Source organism: Carcharodon carcharias, chromosome 9, assembly GCF_017639515.1.
Source record: "Carcharodon carcharias isolate sCarCar2 chromosome 9, sCarCar2.pri, whole genome shotgun sequence".
Taxonomy (NCBI): Eukaryota; Metazoa; Chordata; class Chondrichthyes; order Lamniformes; family Lamnidae; genus Carcharodon; species Carcharodon carcharias.
Window position 1 is genome coordinate 159,877,437 of NC_054475.1, and position 22,441 is coordinate 159,899,877.

The following is a 22,441-nucleotide window of genomic DNA, read 5'->3' on the forward strand; positions in this document are numbered from 1 at the left end:
CTTCCTGCCAAAGTGAACAGCTCTACGTTTTCCCACATTATACTTCATCTGCCAGATTTTTGCCCACTCACTCAACCATTCTATATCGTTCTGCAACATCCTTATGTTCTCTTCACAACATACTTTCCTACCTATCTTTATGTCATCTGCAAATTTAGCTACCATGTCTTCACTCTCCTCATCTAAGTCATTGACAAGAATTGTAAAAAGTTGAGGCTCCGGCACAGACCCCTGCAGGACTCCACTCGTCACATCCTGCCAATCAGAAAAATACCTGTTTATACACACTCTCTGTTTTCTGCCAGCCGGCCAATCTTTTATCTATGCCAATATGTTATCCCCAACACCATGGGCTTTTATGTGGCACCTTATAAAGTCCCTTCTGGAAATCCAAGTACAGTATGTTGACAGGCTCCCCTTTATCCACTACGTATATTACTATTTCAAAGAACTCCAATAAATTGGTTAAACATGATTTCCCTTTCACAAAACCATGCTGACTCTTCCTGATTACTTGAATTTTTCTAAGTGTCCAGCTATAACCTCCTTAATGATCGATTCTGACCCTTCCCCACGACAGACTTCAAGCTAACTAGCCATAAGATTCCTGTTTTCTGCCTCTCTTCCTTCTTGAATAGAAGGGTTATACTTATTACTTTCTAGTCAGATGGAAGCTTGCCAGAATCTAGCTAATTTTGGAAAATTATCACCAACACATCTACTACCTCATTAGTCACCTCTTCTATGGCCCTAGAATGAAGTCCATTAAGACCCGGAGATTTTTCAACTCACAGCTCCCTCAGTTTGCTCAGTACCACTTCCCTAGTGATTGTAATTTTACTAATTTCTCCTCTCTCCCTTCCACCTCCTGGAATATACCTGAATGGTAGGGGAAAGAAGCCATTATTAGGAGTGGTCTACAGGCCCTCTAACAGTAACCACAAGGTAGGACAAAATATATATATCGGATATTACTGGAATGTTTTTTCTCTTGTATTCTCTATGGTGAAGACAGAAACAAAATATTTGTTCATTTAATCTGCCATTTCTTTATTATCTACTATTAACTCCCCATTGTCACTCTCTAGAGGACCAACACTCCCTTTATTTATTCTTTTCCTTTTTAAATACCTGTAGAAACTCTTATCCATTTTTACATCTTTACCTTGCTTCCTCTCATACTCTAATTTCTTTCTCCTGATTAACTTTTTAGTCATTCTCTGCCAACCTTTATATCCTCACCAATCACCTGACCTGCCATTCATCTTAGCACGGTTATACGCTTTTTCCTTAAGTTTAATGCTCTCCTTAACTTCTTTAGTTAACCACAGATGGTGAGCTTCTCCTTTAGACGTTTTCTTTATAGTGCAAATGTAATCATTCTGAATATTCTGAAATACCCTCTTAAACGTCTGCCTCTGCTTCTCTATTAATCTATCCCCTAACCTAGTGTCCCAGTTCACTTCAGCAGGCTCAGCTTTCATGCCCATATAATTGCCCTTATTTAAGTTGTCTTAGACAGTCTCTTCTCCTTTTCAAACTGGGTGTGGTTACTGCTACCTAGGGGTGCCTTCACTCTGAGGTCATTAATTAATCCTGTCACTGTTGTGAGTGGTGGCTGTGCTGGTGCTATTGACAGAGCTGATCAGCAGACACTGCTTGGGTGCAAGTTTATTACAAGGTACTCAGCAGCAACCAAATGTGTGCTTTCAACTCAAACTCTATCTTTACACACTAACTACTGACTACAAGCTACTAACTACTGACTACTGAGGTAGCCCACACTACTCTCTTATTGGGTGTTAAAGATCATGTGATCTTCTTTAACAAGTATTATTCCTAAAGATATAATACACATTAATCAAAACCATAATTACCACAGTCACATTATACAATACCAAATCTAATATAACCTGTTCTCTGGTTGGTTCCAGAACGTGTTGCTCTCATCATCCAGACTCCTGTTGCCAATCTGTTTTTGTCCGTTTTATATTTAGATTGAAATCACCCATGATTATTGTCGTTCCTTTATCACAAGCACCCAATATTTTTTCTTGTATACTTTGTCCTACATTGTGGTTAATGTTAGCGGGCATGTAGACCACTCCCACTTGTGTCTTCTTTCCCCTACTATTCCTCATCTCCACCTAAACCGATTCCATATCCTGATCACCTGAACCAAGGTCATTTATAACCATTGCACTAATGCCATCCTGGATTAACAGCACTACCCCTCCACCTTTACCTAGCTTCCTATTCTTCTTGAAAGTCATATACCCCTCAATATTCAGGACCCAAACCTGGTCATCCTACAGCCACACTCCGTAATGGCTATCAGATCATATTGATTTACTTCAATGTATGCTATCAGTTCATTTATTTTTTGCTGAATGCTATGCGCATTCAGCTACAGAGCCTTTAGTTTTGTCTTTTTGTTATCTTTGCAACGTCTAATCTTGACTGTTGGCGTATTCTTAGGTTTTATCTTTCTGTCCCTTCCTGCTATTCTATTACTCTCATTTGCCATATTACTATTTTGCTTTCCTGCCTTGAATCTGCTCCTTGATTTGTTACATCTGCCCAAGCTTGATCGCTCACCGTACCCATTGTTGTTTAATTTTAAGCCCCCTCTATTTCCCTAGTTATGCGATTCACAAGTACACTCATCCCAGCATAGTTCAGGTGTGGACCGTCCCAAAGGTACAGCCTCCACGTTCTCCAGTATGGAAGCCAGAACCTTTACACCCACACCAGTCTCTGAGCCACCCACTCGTCTCTCTAATCTTACTTACCCTATGCCAATTTGCACGTGGCTCAGGTAATAATCCAGAGATTATTACCTCTGAGGTTCTGATTCTTAGTTTGGTACGTGGCTCCTCATGCTGACTATGCAGAACCTCTTTCCTGCTGCCTATGTCCTTGGTACTTACATGGGCCATGATGACTGGATCCTCCCCCTCATCCGCCTCTGACTGCAAGTTCGTCTCCAGCCCTGAGCAGGTTTCCCGAACCTTGACAGGCAGCACAGCAAGCTGGATTCCCACTCTTTGCTGCAGACAACAGTGTCACCCCGCCCTCACTAAAATGTCTTAAATAAAATTAGAGAGATGAATGGGTGCCCTGTTCCTCTTTGCTCCCCCCACTTGAATGTCTTCCTATACCTTGGTGCCATGGCCAGCCTGCTTATCTACATACGAACATACGAACATAAGAATTAGGAGTATGAGTAGGCCACTTGGCCCCTCCAGCCTGCTCCGCCATTCTATAAGATCATGGCTGAAACTTCAACCCCACATTCCTGCCTACCCCGATACACTTTCACTCCCTTGCTTTTTTTTCATTCATTCACTTTTATTCATTCATGGGATGTGGGTGTCGCTGGCTGGACCAGCATTCATTGCCCATCCTTAGTTGCCCTTGAGAAGATGGTGGTGAGCTGCCTTCCTGAACTACTGCAGTCCATGTGGTGTAGGTACACCCACAGTGCTGTTAGGGAGGGAGTTCCAGGATTTTGACCCAGCGACAGTGAAGGAACGGTGATATATTTCCAAGTCAGGATGGTGAGTGACTTGGAGGGGAACTTGCAGGTGGCGGTGTTCCCATCTATCTGCTGCCCTTGTCCTTCTAGATGGAGTGGTCGTGGGTTTGGAAAGCACTGTCTAAGCAGCCTTGGTGAATTCCTGCAGTGTAGCTTGTAGAGGGAAGCACTGCTGCAAAGGGTACGGTATTGAGAGAGTAAATGTTTGTGGATGGGGTGCCAATCAAGTGGACTGCTTTTGTCCTGGACGATGTCAAGCTTTTTGAGTGTTGTGGGAGCTCCACTCATCTAGGCAAGTGGGGAGTATTCCATCACACTCCTGACTTGTGCCTTGTAGATGGTGGACAGGCTTTGCGGAGTCAGGAGGTGAGTTAATCGTCGCACGATTCCTAGCCACTGACCTGCTCTTGTAGCCACAGTATTTATACGGCCAGTCCAGTTCAATTTCTGGTCAAGGATAACCCCCACGATGTTGATAATGGAGGTTTCAGTGATGGTTATGCCATTGAACATGAAGGGGCGTTAGTTGTATTATCTCTTGTTGGAGATGGTCATTGCCTGACACTTTTGTGATGTGAATGTTAGTTGCCACTTGTCAGCCCAAGCCTGGATATTGTCCACGTCTTGCTGCTTTTGGACATGGACTGCTTCCGTATCTGAGGAGTCGCAAATGGTGATGAACATTGTGCAGTCATCAGTGAACATCCCCACTTCTGACCTTATAATGGAAGGAAGGTCATTGATGAAGCAGCTGAAGATGGTTGGGCCTAGGACACTACCCTGAGGAATTCCAGCAGTGATGTCCAAGAGCTGAGATGACTGACTTCCAACAACCACAACCATCTTCCTTTGTGCTAGGTATGACTCCAACCAGCGGAGAGTTTTCCCCCGATTCCCATTGACTCCAGTTTTCCTAAGGCTCCTTGATGCCACAATCGGTCAAATGCGGCCTTGATGTCAAGGGTAGTCACTCTCACCTCACCTCGGGAGTTCAGATCTTTTGCCCATGTTTGAACCAAGGCTTTAATGAGGCCAGGAGCTGAGTGGCCCTGGCAGAGCTCAAACTGGGCATCAGTCTGCAGGCAGTTGCTGAGCAAGTGCCACTTGATAGCACTGTTGATGACCCTTTCCATTACTTTACTGATGATGGAGAGTAGACTGATGGGGTGGTATTTGGTTGGGTTGGATTTGTCCTGCTTTATGTGTACAGGACATACCTGGGCAATTTTCCACATAGCTGGGTAGATGCCAGTATTGCAGCTGTACTGGAACAGTTTGGCTAGGGGCGCAGCAGGTTCTGGAGCACAAGGGGAAAATTTTCCCTCCGTCAGTGGGGAAATGCAGGACCGGGCGCGGGCAGGGATCCCTCTGATTGGCCCCCCCATTCGGGGGTGCACCGCCATTTTACGTGGGCGGGCTAATTAAGATCCCTGTGCGGGCACGATCTTCCTCAGCCAAGAGTGTGCTCTTTCATGCATACACACGAAAGAGCGCACTGATCTCCCTGAAGCTAAGTGCTGCCTCAGGGAGATCAGCTCCAAATGTAAAAATGTTAATCAAATGATAGCAATATTTCCCTGACATGTCCCCTCTCATGTGACACTGTCACGAGCTGGGACATGTCCATCACTTTTACTGAAACCTTTATTAAATATTTAAAAACCCCAATGAAACCTCGTCCCACCCATGGATAAGGTTTCATGCTTTTTCTGAAGCCCACCTGGGCCCCTGGCCTGCCCGCCAACCCTAAGGTTGGATGGGCAGCTCCATTAATGAGGTTAAATACTTTTTAAATGGCTTCAGTAGGCTGTTGACAGGTCGGCAGGTACGCAGCTGACTCGGCTGCGCCCCTGCCAACCTGAAAATGGAAATGACACAGGGTGACATTGGAAGTTCCACCTGACATCATTCTGTGTCATTTTACGTGTCAGCGAGCAGGCCCCGCCCTCCGCTTGCTGACCGCAAGATCCTCCCCCAGGTCCTCAGTTCCTATTGCCGGAATGTTGTCAGTGTCCATAGTCTTTGCAGTGTCCAGTGCCTGGAGCAGTTTCTTCATGTTACGTGGAGTGAATCGAATTGGCTGAAGAGTGGCAGCTGTGAAGCTGGGGACCTCCAGAGGAGATGGATCATCGAATCGGCACTTCTGGCTGAAGATTGTTGCCTTATCTTTTGCACTGCTGTGCTGGGCTCCTCCATCATTGAGGATGGGGATATTTGTAAAGCTTCCACCTCCAGTGATTTGTTTAATTGTCCACCACCATTCACAACACTCAAGAAGCTTGACACTGTCCAGGACAAAGCAGCCCGCTTGACTGGCACCACATCCACAAACATTCACTCCCTCCACCACTGACGCACAGTAGCAGCAGTGTGTATCATCTACAAGATGCACTGCAGGAATTAACCAAGGCTTCTTCAACAGCACCTTCCAAACCCACGACCACTACCATCTACATGGACAAGGGCAGCAGATAGATGGGAACACCACCACTTGCAAGTTCCCCTCCAATCACTCACCATCCTGACTTGGAAATATATCATCATTCCTTCACTGTCGCTGGGTCAAAATCCTGGAACTTCCTTGATAACAGCACTGTGGGTATACCTACACCACATGGACTATAGCAAGGGATGGATAATAAATGCTGGCCCAGCCAGCGAAGCCCACATCCCATGAATGAATATAAAAAAAAGATATTTCAAGATGTTACTTGTGTCCTCTATAGTGAATACCAAAGGAAAATACCTTTGTTAATTCATCTGCCACCTCCCTACTTTCCATTATCAGTTCCCCAGACACCCTGTCTATAGGATAAACACTCACTTTGTTATCTCTTTTCTTATTTAAATACTAAAGGAACTCTTACTATCCACCTTGTTACTAGCTAGCTTTCTCTTGTACTCTAATTTTTCCCTCCTTATTAATCTTTTTGTCATTCTTTGCTGTTATTTATATTCTTTCCAATCTTCTGACCTGCCACCCATCTTTGCACAATAATATGCTTTTTCTTTAAGTTTTTTACTATCTTTAACTTTTTTACTTAACCACAGGTGTTGGCCCTCCCCTTGGATTTTTTCTTCCCCATTGGAATATAAATATTCTGTGTATTCTGAAATATCCCTTTAAATATCTGCCACTGAACTTCTATTGACCTATCCCTTAACTGAATTTGCCAGTTCACTTTAGCTAGCTCTGTTTTCATCACTGTCTTTATTTAAGTTTAAAATACTCGTGTTGGATGTATTCATTTCTCCCTCAAAATAACTGTAAAATTCAATCACATTATGATCACTGCTACCTAGTGGTGCATTCACTAGGAGGTTATCTAATAATCCTATCTCAAAGCTCAATACCAAATCTAGTATAGCCTGTTCTCTGGTTGGCTCCAGCATGTGCTGTTCTAAAAAACTATCCTGAAAACATTCTAGGAACTCCTCATCTATGTTACCTTTGTCCATCTGATTTTTCCAGTCCATAGGCAGATTAAAGTCCCTCATGATTATTGCTGTATCTTTTTGACTAGGTCCCATTATCTCTTCTTTTATGCTTTGTCCAACTGTGTAGTTATAATTCGGGGGCCTGTACACCACTCCCGCAAGTGACTTCTTGCCTTTATCATTCCTCACCTCAACCCAAAATGCTTCTATTTGTTTTTAATGCTACGTGTTTAGATACAGATCCTTTAGTTTTGTTCTTTTATTATTTTTGTAACATCTAGCCTTATCTGCTGATTTACTCTTGGATTTTTACCTCCTGTCCCTTCCTGTCACGGTCTATTTATCATTTTTCATTTTAATACCTGTCTCTCTTGCCTTGTCTCTGTTCTTTGGTTTACCACACCTTCCCAAATGCGATCCCTTGCCCCACTTCTCAGTTTAAAACCCTCTCTGCTTCCCTAGTTAGGTGGCTCATGAGGACACCAGCCCCAGCACAGTTCAGGTGTAGACAGTCCCAAAGATACAGGTCCCACTTCCCCCAGTGCTATTGCCAGTGCCCCACAAACCTAACTTGCAGACCTCAATTTCATCCACACAGGTTGTGAGCACCTCAAATCTGTTTGACAATTGCAACGTTTGAGGTTCATCCACAACTGTCTGCTCAGTCCCTTTATCTGCCTCACTCACAGTCACACCTTCCTGTCCCTGACCACTGACTAAAACAGATGACCCTATTTAAGAGGAGTGACCATCTTCTGGAACAAAGTGTCCAGGTATTTCTCTGCTTTCCTTATGCTGCTCATTGTCTGTAGTTTGGCTTTCAGATAAATAATCCTGATCTGGTATTCCTCTAGCTGCTTACGCTTTCTGCAGATGTGTTTGTCATGGATGGCACTGGCATCCAAAAGCACCCACATTCCACAGCTGCTATGTAACACCTGTCCTGCCAATGTTAATTATATTATTTGGTTGACACAATTTAATTACTCGTTAATTAACCTGAAACAATTCCTATGTATACCTTACCTCTTTCCCCCATGCACCGAATTCCCAGCTGAATCTAATTCACTACTCATTCAGTCTTCATCTCACTTAACTCACAACCTGTTAGTTCAGAGATGCATTGCTATCACTGAGCCCCAGATGACGTGTAAGCAATTCCAAAGTAGAGGCACAGGAACAGGAGTAGGCTCATCAGCCCTTCAAGCCTGTTCTGCTGTCAGTTAGATCATGGCTGGTCTGTAACTCAACTCCATACCCCTTAATATCCATTCACGACCCTAAAGCATTTCCAACTTTGCTCAATACAATTATGTTAAAAAATATATCAATGATTAATAAAATCACCTTTTTTCTTAATTGTGTTCCTCCTGCATATGCATCTCTGTTAAAGTTGATCAGGGAGGTAAGAACTTAATTTGCACCTACATCTACATAACATCTGTCATAATCCAACCGATAAATGAATTCTGCATTGACGACCATGTCCAGACATCAGATGCTGTCATTAATGTTTTTGGACCTTCCTGGGCTGGGTATTTAAGTTCCTTTTGACAGTTGGAGGGTGCAAAATAGTCACACTGAATAAAAGTCCAAAATCTCTACTTGAGATGATACCTTGCAGGATACTGAGAATGTTAATTCAAAGCAGATACCTGCATCAACAGGTGCCAACTTGTTATGCTCAAGAATAAATTTAAGTGGCAATGCGACCAGTATAGTTTTTCTCAGCCAAAATACGGAAAGGTAAAAGACATTTCATCGAATGATACAGCACAAAAGGAGGTCTTTCAGTCCATCGCTAGATCTTTGAAAGAGTGATCCAAAATAAGTTACACGACTTTGCTCTTTCTCCTTAGTCTTTCAAATTTCTCCTTTTATTTGTTTATTTTTTTTAAAAGTATTTTGGAGTATTGCCTCCAGTTCTAGGCACCACACTTTAGGAAGGATGTGAAGGCTTTAGAGACAGTGCAGAAAAGACTCACGAGAATGGTTCCAGGGATGAGAGAACCTGGTTATGTGGTTGGATTGGGGAAGCTGGCGTGGTTCTTCTTAGAGTAGCAAAGGTTGACAGGAGATTTGACAGAGCTGTTCAAAAACATGAGGGGTCGACACAAGAGTTGATGGAGAAAAATTTATCTCATTCACCGAAGTGTTGAGAACCAGATGACACTCAGTTAAAGTGTTTTGGCGAAAGAAACAGTGGTGACATGAGGAAAAGCTTCTTTATGTAGCAAGTGATTAGGATCCGGAATGTACCACCTGAGAGCGTGGTGAAGACAGATTCAATCGTGGCTTTCAAAAGGGAATTGGATAAGTATCTGAAGAGAAACAAAAATTACAGGGCTAAGGAAAAGAGGCAGGAGAGTAGGATTAGCTGAAAAGCTTTTATAGTAAGCTGGCACAAGCACAGTGGGCTGAAGGGTCTTCTTCTGTGTTGTAACCATTCTGTGGCTCTAGAAAGGTTGGATTGTGGGACATTTTCATTCATTAGGGCATTCACAAGGGCAGCTGATGCATGGGAACACCACCACCTGCAAGTTCCCCTCCAAACCACTCACCATCCTGAGTTAGAAATATATCGCTGTTCCTTCACTGTCACTGGGTCAAAATCCTGGAACTCCCTCCCTAACAGCACTGTGGGTGTACCTACACCACATGGACTGCAGCAGTTCAAGGAGGCAGCTCACAGCCATTTCTCAAGGGCAATTAGGGATGGGCAGTAAATGCTGGCCCTAGCCAGTGACACCCACACATCCCATGAACGTGTAAAAAAATGAAACTGTCCTAATGCTCGAGCAAGTTGAGCAATCTGGGTGAATCTTAAGACAATAGTGCCGGGGGTTAAGTGTGAACCTTGCGATGAAGCGCGACCATGGCTTTGAAAGTAGCTCCTTTATTTAAATGAAGCAGCCAATAGCTTTTGCAAATTCTTCTTTTCTATTGCTGTCCTCTATTTGCTTTACCAGCAGAATGCTCGGGATCGTCTGCAAAAATACAAATGATTGATCCATCTGTGATCCCCAGTCCAGTCAAGCGTGACAACGTTAGTATTTCACCAGATTGTTCACTAAACAGGAGAGCAGGCTATTGTCAGGAACGTTATCCTTGCAGAGAGGTATGATTGCTTTTACAAGTATATACTTCAACTCCAGTCTCCCAGTCTTACTTTGTTCTGGGTTTCATACTGTCCCTTTTTCCATTTCCGTTTTATTTATGAATTTCTTTCGAAAACAAAGAGATAAGGGGTATCTGCCCTTGCAAGTGATTTTTCATTTTTTACACATTCTGCCAGCTCAGATATTGAGCGGTCAGATGCACTGAAACACTTTCTAGTTTTAAGCTCCAACTACGTGCCTCAGCCCCCTTCAGAACCGCGGCCAGACAGACTAATGTGAATGAAGGAAAACTTCATAGTCGGCTAATAGGAGGATCCCTTCTATCTGGCATTGGTTCTGATGAAAGGTCATCGACCTGTAATGTTAAATCTCCACGGACCCCAGGTCTGCATCTTCTTGCCTTCGTTTCAGATTTCCAGCCTCTGTAGTATTTTATTCTTGTATTCTGTGACATGACAGAGTGCACAGTTCAGGCTGCCAAATCTTACTTCATTTGAGGCCCTGACACAGAGAGAGAGAGAGAGAGGGAGAGAGAGGGAGGGAGGGAGAGAGAGAGAGAGAGAGAGAGAGAGAGGGAGAGAGAGGGAGGGAGACGGAGGGAGAGAGAGGGAGAGAGAGGGAGGGAGAGAGAGAGAGAGGGAGAGAGAGGGAGGGAGAGAGAGAGAGAGAGAGAGAGGGAGAGAGAGGGAGGGAGAGAGAGAGAGAGAGAGAGGGAGAGAGACGGAGGGAGAGAGAGAGAGAGAGAGTTGGAGGGAGAGAGAGAGAGGGAGAGAGAGGTGGAGAGAGAGGGGGAGAGAGGGAGAGAGAGAGAGAGAGAGAGGGAGAGAGAGGGAGGGAAACTTTCATCCTATTATTCTGGGGTTGGATTAAATTCTAGCTCCTATATTTGAAGGAGTAGTGTAGCCACCTGCTACATCATATCACTTGGTCCTTTTAGTTCTGACATTCATTCTTCTCTCCAGGAACACCACTGTTGTCTAAATCATCGAATATTACTTTGCCAGGTATTTCCTTGTATTGATTTTCATTGGATCTGATTTCTGTGTTAACGTTCAGTGGCAGAAGGTTATCACTGGAAAAAAGAATTTTTACTCCAGAAGTGGCAGGATGAGATTCTTGTCAAAACAGCTGACTGGATGGAGGGTTTGTGGATTTTGTTTCACACTTAATGTGCTCTTTTTTACCTGGAAAGATCATATCATGGATTCTTAAACAAGTCCCTGACCAATCAGAACTCTCATTATGAAATGGTGAACAAGTTCTGTAGGTGGTATTTAGTTCTAACAATGGGGGATCCCGGCCCTCTGGAGAACCTGGTGTGAACCCTGCATTGCTACTGTGGGAGAGGCCGGATGCTATTTAAGTCAACTTAACTGGACATTTCTGTCCAGCGCCAAGCCTCCCACATAATCAAGCCCCCCAGAGCAGCCAACCAGAGGCCGGCAGCTCTCCATTGTCAACAGGGCCGTCGGGTGTGGTGGCTGCTGCCTGTAATGTTCCTTGGGACAGCCCACAGATTGCCACTGGATCCCTGGAAAAAGGTGAGTGAGGGAAGGATGGAGGTCGCAGGGAGGGGGGGTCACCAGAGAAGGGGAGGCAGGGGTGTCAGACACAAAGGCAAGGGGGTTGCTTTCAGCATTCCCACTTACCTATGCTGGGTCCCTCGATTGGGCACTGAGTGCCTGTCAATGAGGGACCCCACAAGGCGGCACAGACAAACCTGACAGGGGTGGCCTTCAGGAGGTACAAGACAGTTGTGCAACTCCAATTGAATCCCTAAGACATCACTAAATTCTGGTGGGCTCAGGGATAATTGGTGTTACGTGGCTGATTAATGAGCCTAATTGACATCCCACCATCAGCGGGGTAGATTCCTGCATCAGACCCTCCCCATATCCAAATTAATTAGGGGCAGTTTCCCTGTTGCCAAGAATTTGATGCGGGTAGTCCCACCCAAATGTCCCATCCCCCACCTGCCATCGAGCCTGGTCCAGTCGGCTCAATTTAATTCCGCCTTAAATTTCTATCTGAAAAAACTTACCTACAGCCAAATTAGGAGAGATTCTGAGAAGATTGTAGGCACTGGAGTTAACTTAAATGTCAATGCTGATGTTAGTGGATGTCAGCTGCAACTCACTTGATGGCATTCTTACACACAGGTGAAATGGTTAGTAAGTTCAAGTCACACTATATGCACCTGAGGACAAAATCTGAGGCTGCTACTTTTAGTGTGATACTGAGGGAGTACTGCACTGTTGGAGGTGCTGTCTTTTGTATGAGATATTAAATTGAAGCCCTGTCTGCCCTCTCAGGTGGGTATGAACAATTTCATGGTGCTATTCAAAACAGAGCAAGAGAGTTCTTACTGTTGACCGCGATGATACATATCCATCAACCAGCACCAAATAAATAGATTACCTGGTCATTACCTCGTTAAGGTTTGCAGGATCTTGTTATGTCTTATATTGTGCTACTGCATTTCCTACATTACAACAGTGACTACACTTCAAAAGTGCTTTGTTGGCTATGTGCTGTGTGATGTGGGCTGCCAAAGTTGTATAAATACAAATCTATTTTACTGAAAGAACAAAGGCACAATATGGTGCATATTGAAGTGGGGCTCCTGAAACAGAGACATGCTCCGCAGAGATGTGGATCAGAGAGTCGGTGCTGAGATTGGCTGCCCAAGTTTACAAATTGGGTGGAAATCAGCGCAGGCCACTGGAGGCAAAATGGAAGTTGGTGTGTGTGTGTGTGTGTGTGTGTGGTTGGGGGGTGCGGGGGGGGGAGGGATGTTTGGGGGAGCGGGTGCTATAGGATTGAAGGGAGACCATGTGTCAGAGGCCCAATGCTGGGAACTGAGGGTCAAATGTCACTAGCGGTGGTGGGGCTGCCAGTTGGCAATGATGCCTACAAGTGACAGGAAGGTAATTAAGATCATTGAAAGGTCATTAGCTCGAGTGAACACACCTCTGAATGGAATTAAATGCTGCTGCCTGAATTTAACGTGTGGTGCACAGTGATCACGGGCTATCAGATCCCTGACCATTCAAAAGCGGCAATTTCCACACAAGGTCTCAAACTCCAATAGGAAGGTCAGTCATTCTGGAGCAAACCTTGGCTGAAAGAGGAGAAGAGGGGCAGAAAACAGGTGAAGGAGAGGGGCAGCTCGGAGAAATTAAGGTGCAACACTAGTGCGCCTCTGCGTCCTTCAAAGATGGCACTCATCCACCCAGTCCTCGTGGATCCACAGGCTGTGGAAGAGAGGTGCAGTGGAAGGATACACCAGGCCCCAAAGCCACCAACAGCAGGGGCAGTAAGAGCTGGGGAAGCAGGACCAGGATGCCATGGGGAACAGCAGCAGGAGAGAAGCCGAAAATGGGTTGTGCCACGTCCCAGAGTGTTTTAAAGTTGAATGAATTACCTGTAGATGTCAGGGCACCAGTGCCAGAGAAGGCTGTGCCTCTCGATGGAGTCCATCACTGATCTCTGTGCAATGCTGGAGGACCATCCAGGACTAGGTGAGCACTTGATGTCAGTGGAGAGATGAGAAGAGTCTGGTGCAAGAGAAGTCTACAGTACAAAGGGAAAGGTTATCAAAAAAAAACTGTAGACAAGCCCAAAGATACAGAGATGACATCAAGAGAAAGGATTTGAGAATCAACTGAAAGAACAGAGAGAGAGAGAAATAATGAAAGAAAGAAGTGAGATAATAAGAATTAGATAATAGAAGGCAGACAAAAGACTGAGAGATGAAGATAGAAAGAACTGGGTATGAGAGTTGGACAGGAAGATTGTTTTGGGAATAGAATTCTTATAAAAAATGTTCCTGTACGATGTCATTAAAGTTAAACTGGTAACTTTAAAAAATAGTCTGGATTCATTATTCATTAAAACTAGGGTGTTTGGCTCTAATCCAAGTCTAAACTCCATTCAACTCTTAATTTCCATTGAAGAAGTGTGATTTATTGGGCCTGATTTCATCTCACTCCAAACCCATTCATTTAGACAGGGTTAAAATTGGACCAATGTCTCTGGCCTGTCTCACTGTCATACAAAGTGGACACCGGTTGATAGGAAAACATGAATCCCAATTCTTCATAATTTAGTAATAATTTAGCAATTCTGTTATGATGGGCCTTTCAATAGTAAAGCAAGCAAATAAAGCTAGTGTGCTGGTTTTTATCAGATGGTGCTTGGTTATTATTTATAGGCATTTTACATATAACATAATGAGGTCTAACTACAGAACAATTTTAGTGAAAATTAAATAAATACAAAGCAAAGCCACCGTAAACTGTTAAGTAATACTTATACTGGAATCGTTAGAAAAGAAAATATTTGTCTCATTACTGGATGCGATGTCATAGAGTGCTGTAGCCATAAGATATAATTAGGTTGTATTTTAATGTGATGGCTTTTTACTCTGACAATTTAACATTCTTAAAAAGGCCCTAACCTTTAATATCATCACAAATATTCCAATATTCATGGAATGTTACAGAAATGAACAAAAACCGTTTCATTCTCCGATTGTTTATTTCTCTATGTTTAATGGGGTCAGTCATCTTTTATTTTATTAACCTCATGGTAAAATAAGTTTTAGAACTCAATGTTTTAATCACAGATCGCCAGCGGAGGTTTGTTAATTGGAAACAAATGAGTGGAGCAGGAGAGTGGGACTACCTTAGGCTTGCCCAACTCCCGGCCAGTGCCTGATTGTGGAACCCCCACCCCCCCACCCCCGACACACATACCCCCCCACCCCCCCATCCCCCCGACCCCCGAAGCCCCTCAAATTGGCCCCTGGAGCGGTTGTTCAAAATGCCGGGAAGACGGGTCAGTGAGGTTGAGAATTTCTGCAGGGGGCTGAGCCTCCAATCACTGGCCTTTTCTCTCGCTCATTTGGTGCAGATAAGCACCATAAAAAGAGGCACTGATTGAAGGAGGAGCGAATAATAGCAACTACCAGTATGGAGAGATAGAGAGAGACTCTGGGGCATGCAGGGCCACTGTTCCCCACACCTGCCCCAGACTCCTACCACCTTTCCCAGCTCCTGATGCTTTCCCTGGCCTCCTGCTGCTTTCCACCAGCTCCCATTGCTTTCCGCTAGCTTTAGGGACTTTCCCCCAGCCCCCGGTGCTTTTCACTGGCTCATGGTACTTTCCCCCAGCCCTTGGTGCTTTCCCCCAGCCCTTGTTGCTTTCCCCTAGCCCTTGGTGCTTTCCCCCAGCCCCTGGTGCTTTCCCCTAGCCCTTGGTGCTTTCCCCCAGCCCCTGGTGCTTTCCCCTAGCCCCTGGTGCTTTCCCCCAGCCCTTGATGCTTTCCCCCAGCCCCTGGTGCTTTCTCCTAGCCCTCGGTGCTTTCCCCCAGCCCCTGGTGCTTCCCCATAGGCCCTGGTACTTTCCCCCAGCTCCTGGTGCTTTCCCCTAGCCCCCAGTGCTTTCCCCCAGCCCCTGGTGCTTCCCCCTAGGCCCTGGTGCTTTCCCCCAGCCCCTGGTGCTTTCCCCTAGCCCTCGGTGCTTTCCCCGAGCCCCCTGTGCTTTCTCTAAGCCCCGGTGCTATTCCCTGGCCCCTAGTGCTTTCCCCTGGCTCTTGGTGCTTTCCCCTAGCCCTCCTTGCTTTCCTCCGGCTCTTGGCGCTTTCCCCCAGCCCCTGGTGCTTTCCCCTGGCCCTCAATGCTTTCCCCTAGCCCCTGGTGCTTTCCCCTAGCCCTCGATGCTTTCCCCCAGCCCCTGGTGCTTTTCTTTAGCCCCTGGTGCTTTCCCCTGGCTCTTGGTGCTTTCCCCTGGCCCCCAGTGCTTTCCCCTGGCTCTTGGTGCTTTCCCCTAGGCCCTGGTGCTTTCCCCTAGCCCTCGGTGCTTTCCCCTAGCCCCCAGTGCTTTCCTCTGGCTCTTGGTGCTTGTCCCTAGGCCCTGGTGCTTTCCCCTAGCCCTTGGTGCTTTCCCCCAGCCCCCAGTGCTTTCCCCCAGCCCCTGGTGCTTTCCCTCAGCCCCTGGTGCTTTCCCCTGGCTCGTGGTGCTTTCCCCTAGCCCCCTGTGCTTTCCCTGAGCCCCTGGTTCTTTCCCTCAGCCCCTGGTGCTTTCCCCCAGCCCCTGGTGCTTTCCCCTGGCTCTTGTTGCTTTCCCCTAGCCCCCTATGCTTTCCCTGAGCCCCTGGTGCTTTCCCTTAGGCCCTGGTGCTTTCCCCCAGCCCCCAGTGCTTTCCCCCAGCCTCCAGTGCTTTCTCCTGGTTCCCAGTGCTTTTCCCTGGCTCCCGGTGATTTTCTCTGCCTCCCGGTGCTTTCTTCCAGCCCCCAGTGCTTTCCCCTAGCTCATGATTCCTTCCCCCTGCCCCTGGTGCTTTTCCCTGCCTCTCGGTGCTTTCCCCCAGCTCCTGGTGCTTTCCCCTGGCTCTCAGCACTACCCTCTGTGTGCACCTGCTTTAGAGTGCTGCTCGGCCTTGGGCCTTACTCCAGGCCTCTCTTCCGCTCTCATCACACCTACGTCCCCTCAATCCCACCCCCACCCTCTCACCAATTCAGAGAGTTGAGTATGTGTGTGTGGAGACGCAGTGTTGGTGAGTGGGAGTGGACAGTGTGTGTGTGTGTGTGTGTGGAGACGCAGTGTTGGTGAGTGGGAGTGGACAGTGTGTGTGTGTGTGTGTGTGTGTGTGACAGGGTGTGAGTATGTGTGTGCGGAGATGCAGTGTTGGTGAGAGGGAGTGAAGAGTGTGTGTTTGTGTGTGTGTGTGTGTGTGAGAAACAGGGTGTGTGTGTGTGTGTGTGTGTGTGTGAGAGAGACAGGGTGTGTGTGTGTGTGTGAGAGACAGGGTGTGTGTGTGTGTGTGTGTGTGTGAGAGAGACAGGGTGTGTGTGTGTGTGTGTGTGTGTGTGTGTGTGTGGAGACGCAGTGTTGGTGAGAGACAGGGTGTGTGTGTGTGTGTGTGTGTGTGGAGACGCAGTGTTGGTGAGAGGGGTTGGACAGTGTGTGTGTGTGTGTGTGTGTGTGTGTGAGACAGGGTGTGAGTATGTGTGTGTGTGTGTGTGTGTGTGAGAGAGAGACAGGGTGTGTGTGTGTGTGGAGACGCAGTGTTGGTGAGAGGGGGTGGACAGTGTGTGTGTGTGTGTGTGTGTGTGTGTGTGTGTGAGACGGGGTATGAGTATGTGTGTGTGGAGACGCAGTGATGGTGAGAGGGAGTGGAAAGTGTGTGTCTGTGTGTGGAGACGCAGTGTTGGTGAGAGGGGGTGGACAGTGTGTGTGTGTGTGTGAGATGGGGTGTGAGTATGTGTGTTTGGAGACGTAGTGATGGTGAGAGGCAGTGGACAGTGTGTGTGTGTGTGTGTGTGTGTGTGTGTGTGGAGACGCAGTGTTGGTGAGAGCGAGTGGACAGTGTGTGTGTGTGTGTGTGTGTGACGGGGTGTGAGTATGTGCGTGTGGAGACACAGTGATGGTGAGAGTGAGTGGACAGTGTGTGTGTGTGTGTGTATTTGTGTGTGACGGGGTGTGAGTATGTGTGTGTGGAGACACAGTGATGGTGAGAGTGAGTGGGCAGTGTGTGTGTGTGTGTGTGTGTGTGTGTGTGTGTGTGATGGTGTGTGAGTATGTGTGTGTGGAGATGCAGTGTTGGTGAGAGGGGGTGGACAGTGTGTGTGTGTGTCTGTGACAGAGTGTGAATATGTGTGTGTGGAAACGCAGTGATGGTGAGAGGGAGTGGATAGTGTGTGTGTGACGGGGTGTGAGTATGTGTGAGTGGAGATGCAGTGATGGTGAGAGGGAGTGGACAGTGTGTGTGTGTGTGACGGAGCGTGAGTATGTGTGTGTGGAGACGCAGTGATGGTGAGAGTGAGTAGGCAGTGTGTGTGTGTGTGTGATGGGGTGTGAGTATGTGTGTGTGGAGATGCAGTGTTGGTGAGAGGGAGTGGACAGTGTGTGTGTGTGTGTGTGTGTGTCTGTGACAGAGTGTGTGTGTGTGTGTGTGTGTGAGAGACAGGGTGTGAGTATGTGTGTGTGTGTGTGTGTGTGTGAGACAGGGTGTGAGTGTGTGTGTGTGTGTGTGTGTGTGTGTGTATGTGACGGGGTGTGAGTGTGTGTGTGTGGAGACGCAGTGACGGTGAGAGGGAGTGGACAGTATTTGTGTGTGTGTGTGTGTGTGTGAGAGAGAGACAGTGTGTGTGTGTGTGTGTGTGTGTGTGTAGACACAGTGTTGGTGAGAGGGGGTGGACAGTGTGTGTGTGTGTGTGTGACGGGGTGTGAGTATGTGTGTGTGTGTGTGTGTGGAGACACAGTGTTGGTGAGAGGGGGTGGACAGTGTGTGTGTGTGTGTGACGGGGTGTGAGTATGTGTGTGTGGAGACACAGTGATGGTGAGAGGGAGTGGGCAGTGTGTGTGTGTGTGTGTGTGTGTGTGTGTGTGATGGGGTGTGAGGCTGTCTGTGTGGAGATGCAGTGTTGGTGAGAGGGAGTGGAGAGTGTGTGTGTGTGTGTGTCTGTGACAGAGTGTGAATATGTGTGTGTGGAAACGCAGTGATGGTGAGAGGGGGTGGACAGTGTGTGTGTGTGTGTGTGTGAGATGGGGTGTGAGTATGTGTGTTTGGAGACGTAGTGATAGTGAGAGTGAGTGGACAGTGTGTGTGTGTGTGTGTGTGTGTGTGTGTGTGGAGACGCAGTGATGGTGAGAGGGAGTGGAAAGTGTGTGTGTGTGTGTGTGTGTGTATGCGTGTGGAGACGCAGTGTTGGTGAGAGGGGGTGGACAGTGTGTGTGTGTGTGTGTGACGGGGTGTGAGTATGTGTGTTTGGAGACGTAGTGATGGTGAGAGTGAGTGGGCAGTGTGTGTGTGTGTGTGTGTGTGTGTGATGGGGTGTGAGTCTGTCTGTGTGGAGATGCAGTGTTGGTGAGAGGGAGTGGAGAGTGTGTGTGTGTGTGTGTCTGTGACAGAGTGTGAATATGTGTGTGTGGAAACGCAGTGATGGTGAGAGGGAGTGGAGAGTGTGTGTGTGTGTGTGTCTGTGACAGAGTGTGAATATGTGTGTGTGGAAACGCAGTGATGGTGAGAGGGAGTGGATAGTGTGTGTGTGACGGGGTGTGAGTATGTGTGAGTGGAGATGCAGTGATGGTGAGAGGGAGTGGACAGTGTGTGTGTGTGTGACGGAGTGTGAGTATGTGTGTGTGGAGACGCAGTGATGGTGAGAGGGAGTGGACAGTGTATGTCTGGCTCACTCCCAGTCTCAGGATTCTCATTCACCCTCAGCCCACACACCAACACATACTCTCATGCACTCTCACAGTGGGTGAGGGTGAGTGAGTGAGCACCCTGAGACTAGGAGCGAGCTGGACATACACTCGCTCACACTTTCACTCTAATGGTTGCCTTTATTTATTACTCACTTTTTTAAATGATCAATTTATTGTTACTACATTCTTATGCTCAGCAAGTTGTTTCTTTTCATGCATCGGCTTTTTAAAAAAAAATCATGTTTAATGTTACGCCAAAACTTATTTTTCTGCAATTTACTCATTGGTCCCTTGAGTGAGAGGAAAGCTGACACATGCCCCCAGCCCCTGCCCACATAACAAGTTTGCACAAGCCTGGACGAGCTGGATAGCTTTTTCAAAGAGCCAGCACAGACACCGTGGACTGAATGGCCTCCTTCTGATACTGGAGCTGAACAGGTTACATTTCGAGGGCAGATTGCATTGTCCAGGCTGATATCCTCTTGGATATAGAAGATTAAAGGATTATTTAATTGAAGTGTTTAAGACAATCAAATAAGTTGTTTGATTCGGTCAAGAAGAACTATTTCGGCTGGTGCAAGAGTCCAGAACGAGGGATGTCAGGGAGGAAGCCTTAAAATCATAATTAGGCAACTCAGAGGTGATGTTAGGAAACACTTCATCACATAAACGGCAATGGAAGTCTGGAACTCTCTCCCCTAAAAAGCTGTTGAGGCTGGGGATCAACTGCAAACTGTAACTTTTGTTAATCAAGGGTTTAAGGATTACACCACCAGGTTAGATTGATGGAGTTAAGCTACAGGTCAGCCATGATCAAATTGAACGGCAGAACAGGCTCGAGGGGCTGAATGGCCATCTCCTGTTCTTATGCTCTATGCTGTAAAATTTAATGATTCCATGCCATAGTTTTTTTTCATTCTTTCATGGGATGTGGGCGTCACTGGCTAGGCCAACATTTATTGCCCATCCCTAATTGCCCTTGTTCAGAGGCATCTAAGAGTCAACTACATTGCCGTGGACCTGGAATCACATGTAGGCCAGGCCAGGTAAGGACAGCAGATTTCTTTCCCAAAGGGGCATGGTGAACCAGATGGGTTTGTAATAACAATCAGCAATGGTTTCATAGTTATCATTAGCCTTTTAATTCCAGATTTTTTATTGATTTTAATTTCACCACCTGCCATGCTGGGATTTTGAACCTGGGTCCCCCGAGCATTACCATGGGTCTCTGGAGTATTAGTGTAGTGATAATATTACTGTGCCACCACCTCAGGAAGTTTTGAAGATAAGGTACTAACTGGAAATTGATGTGATAAGTGGGGATTTGGCTCTCGGGTGCTGAATAAATACAATTTTTTCTTATTGTTTTCATCCCAGAGAGGAAAACAAAGTGAGACAAACTTCAGTTTCAGCGTTTATTTCCATCTTTTCTCAGTAGCTTCCTCAGAGGAGATGTAGAATAGGCTGTTTTCATTTGTATGAGATATTAGTTCCTATATATTTCAGGGCAACATTCTGTCCATGCATGACATTTATGGACAGTTAAGTTGCGTTTTCTCATACTGATACACTCCAGTTGAAAGAGAGGCGCTCTAATGGTTTCACTTTAAATGCTTTTATGAAGATTCATTTTTTGGGTATTTAAAAAAAAACATTTGCTGCTTGGCACATCTGCGCACACACATATGTTAATGATAATGTTTACCAATGCCATTAATGTGCGTGTTTTCTAGGAACTGTAGTGATAAAAACAGAAATTGCAAAATGAGCAATATTTCTTTTATTTATCTGTATTTCATTGATTTTGACCCAGTCCCTATTCAAATGCACTCAAAAGGCTTGACCCTATCCGGAATGACACAGCCTGCCTGACCAGCACCTCACCTGCCAACTTAAACGTTCACTCCTTCCAACACCAGCCCACAATGGCAGTAGCCTATAAGAGGCACAGCAGCAACTTACAAAGGCTCCTTTGACAACCCTTTCTAAAGTTGCACCCTCTACCATCTAGTTGATGGGCAACCTACAGCCCATGGGCCATATTCATCCAATCAGGGTTCTAAGTGCGGCCCGCGAGACATTTTGTTGACCGTCACCCATGTGCAGGGCTGCAGGTTCTGCTGGTTTCTGTCCATGTAGTTTTTTACCCACTGGTGTTACTAAAGTGATAAGTGCACAAAGCAAGGGCATGTGAAGTGAGGTGTGCTGATTGCACACAACATTGACCATAAGAGCCGTACGTTCAATCAAAGCATAGCTACAGTTCAATCGGCACACCCCCGTGAATTCTTATTCATGGGGTCGGGTTAGTGCACATGCCCAATTTCAATTACGTGGCCCACTGAGATGAAGGAGGGCCACTCGTGTGGCCCAGCCACTAGCCTAGGTTGCTCATCGCTGATCTAGAAGGATAAGGACAGCAGGTGCATGGGAACTTTACCACCTGCAAGCTCCCCTCCAACCACACCCCATCCTGACTTGGAAATATTTCACCGCCCCTTCGCTGTTGACGAGTCAAAATCCTGGAACTCCCTAATAGCACCGGAGGTTTACCCACATCACATGGACTGCAGCGGTTCAAGAAGGCAGATCACCACCACCTTCTCAAGGGCAATTAGGGATGGGCAGTAAATGCTGGCCTTGACAATGATGCTCACATCCTGTGCTTGAATTAAGAAAAACACTAATTTGCTTTCAATTATTTTTTGAAATGAAAATGATATCCAAAGTGCATATTGCATTAAACCTCTGTTGCAGAGTCAAATATCAGAGATTGCATGCACATCACTTGTAAAGCTCATTTGCATACATGAAGCACTGCAGTCATTTCCTGTTCTCTGAGAAATAGACTTGTAATAATAGCTTTCACAAAATATAAAATGGGATTGTAACGATTTGATAATTAGATAGAGTATTGTTAACCATCACATTAGTCATTTCCGCATTTGTTCTTACTGAACGTTTCTCTACTCATTTTCCCCTTACTAACTCCTGTCTCCTTGTAACAAAGTAAGTTTTATCTTTATATGTTTATGTTTCGTATAACTGTCGCATCTAATCTCTACAAAATTTGTATCATGAGATGGACCCAGCTGGTGTTTAATTCTGCTTGCTGAATTTTACTTTGAAGATT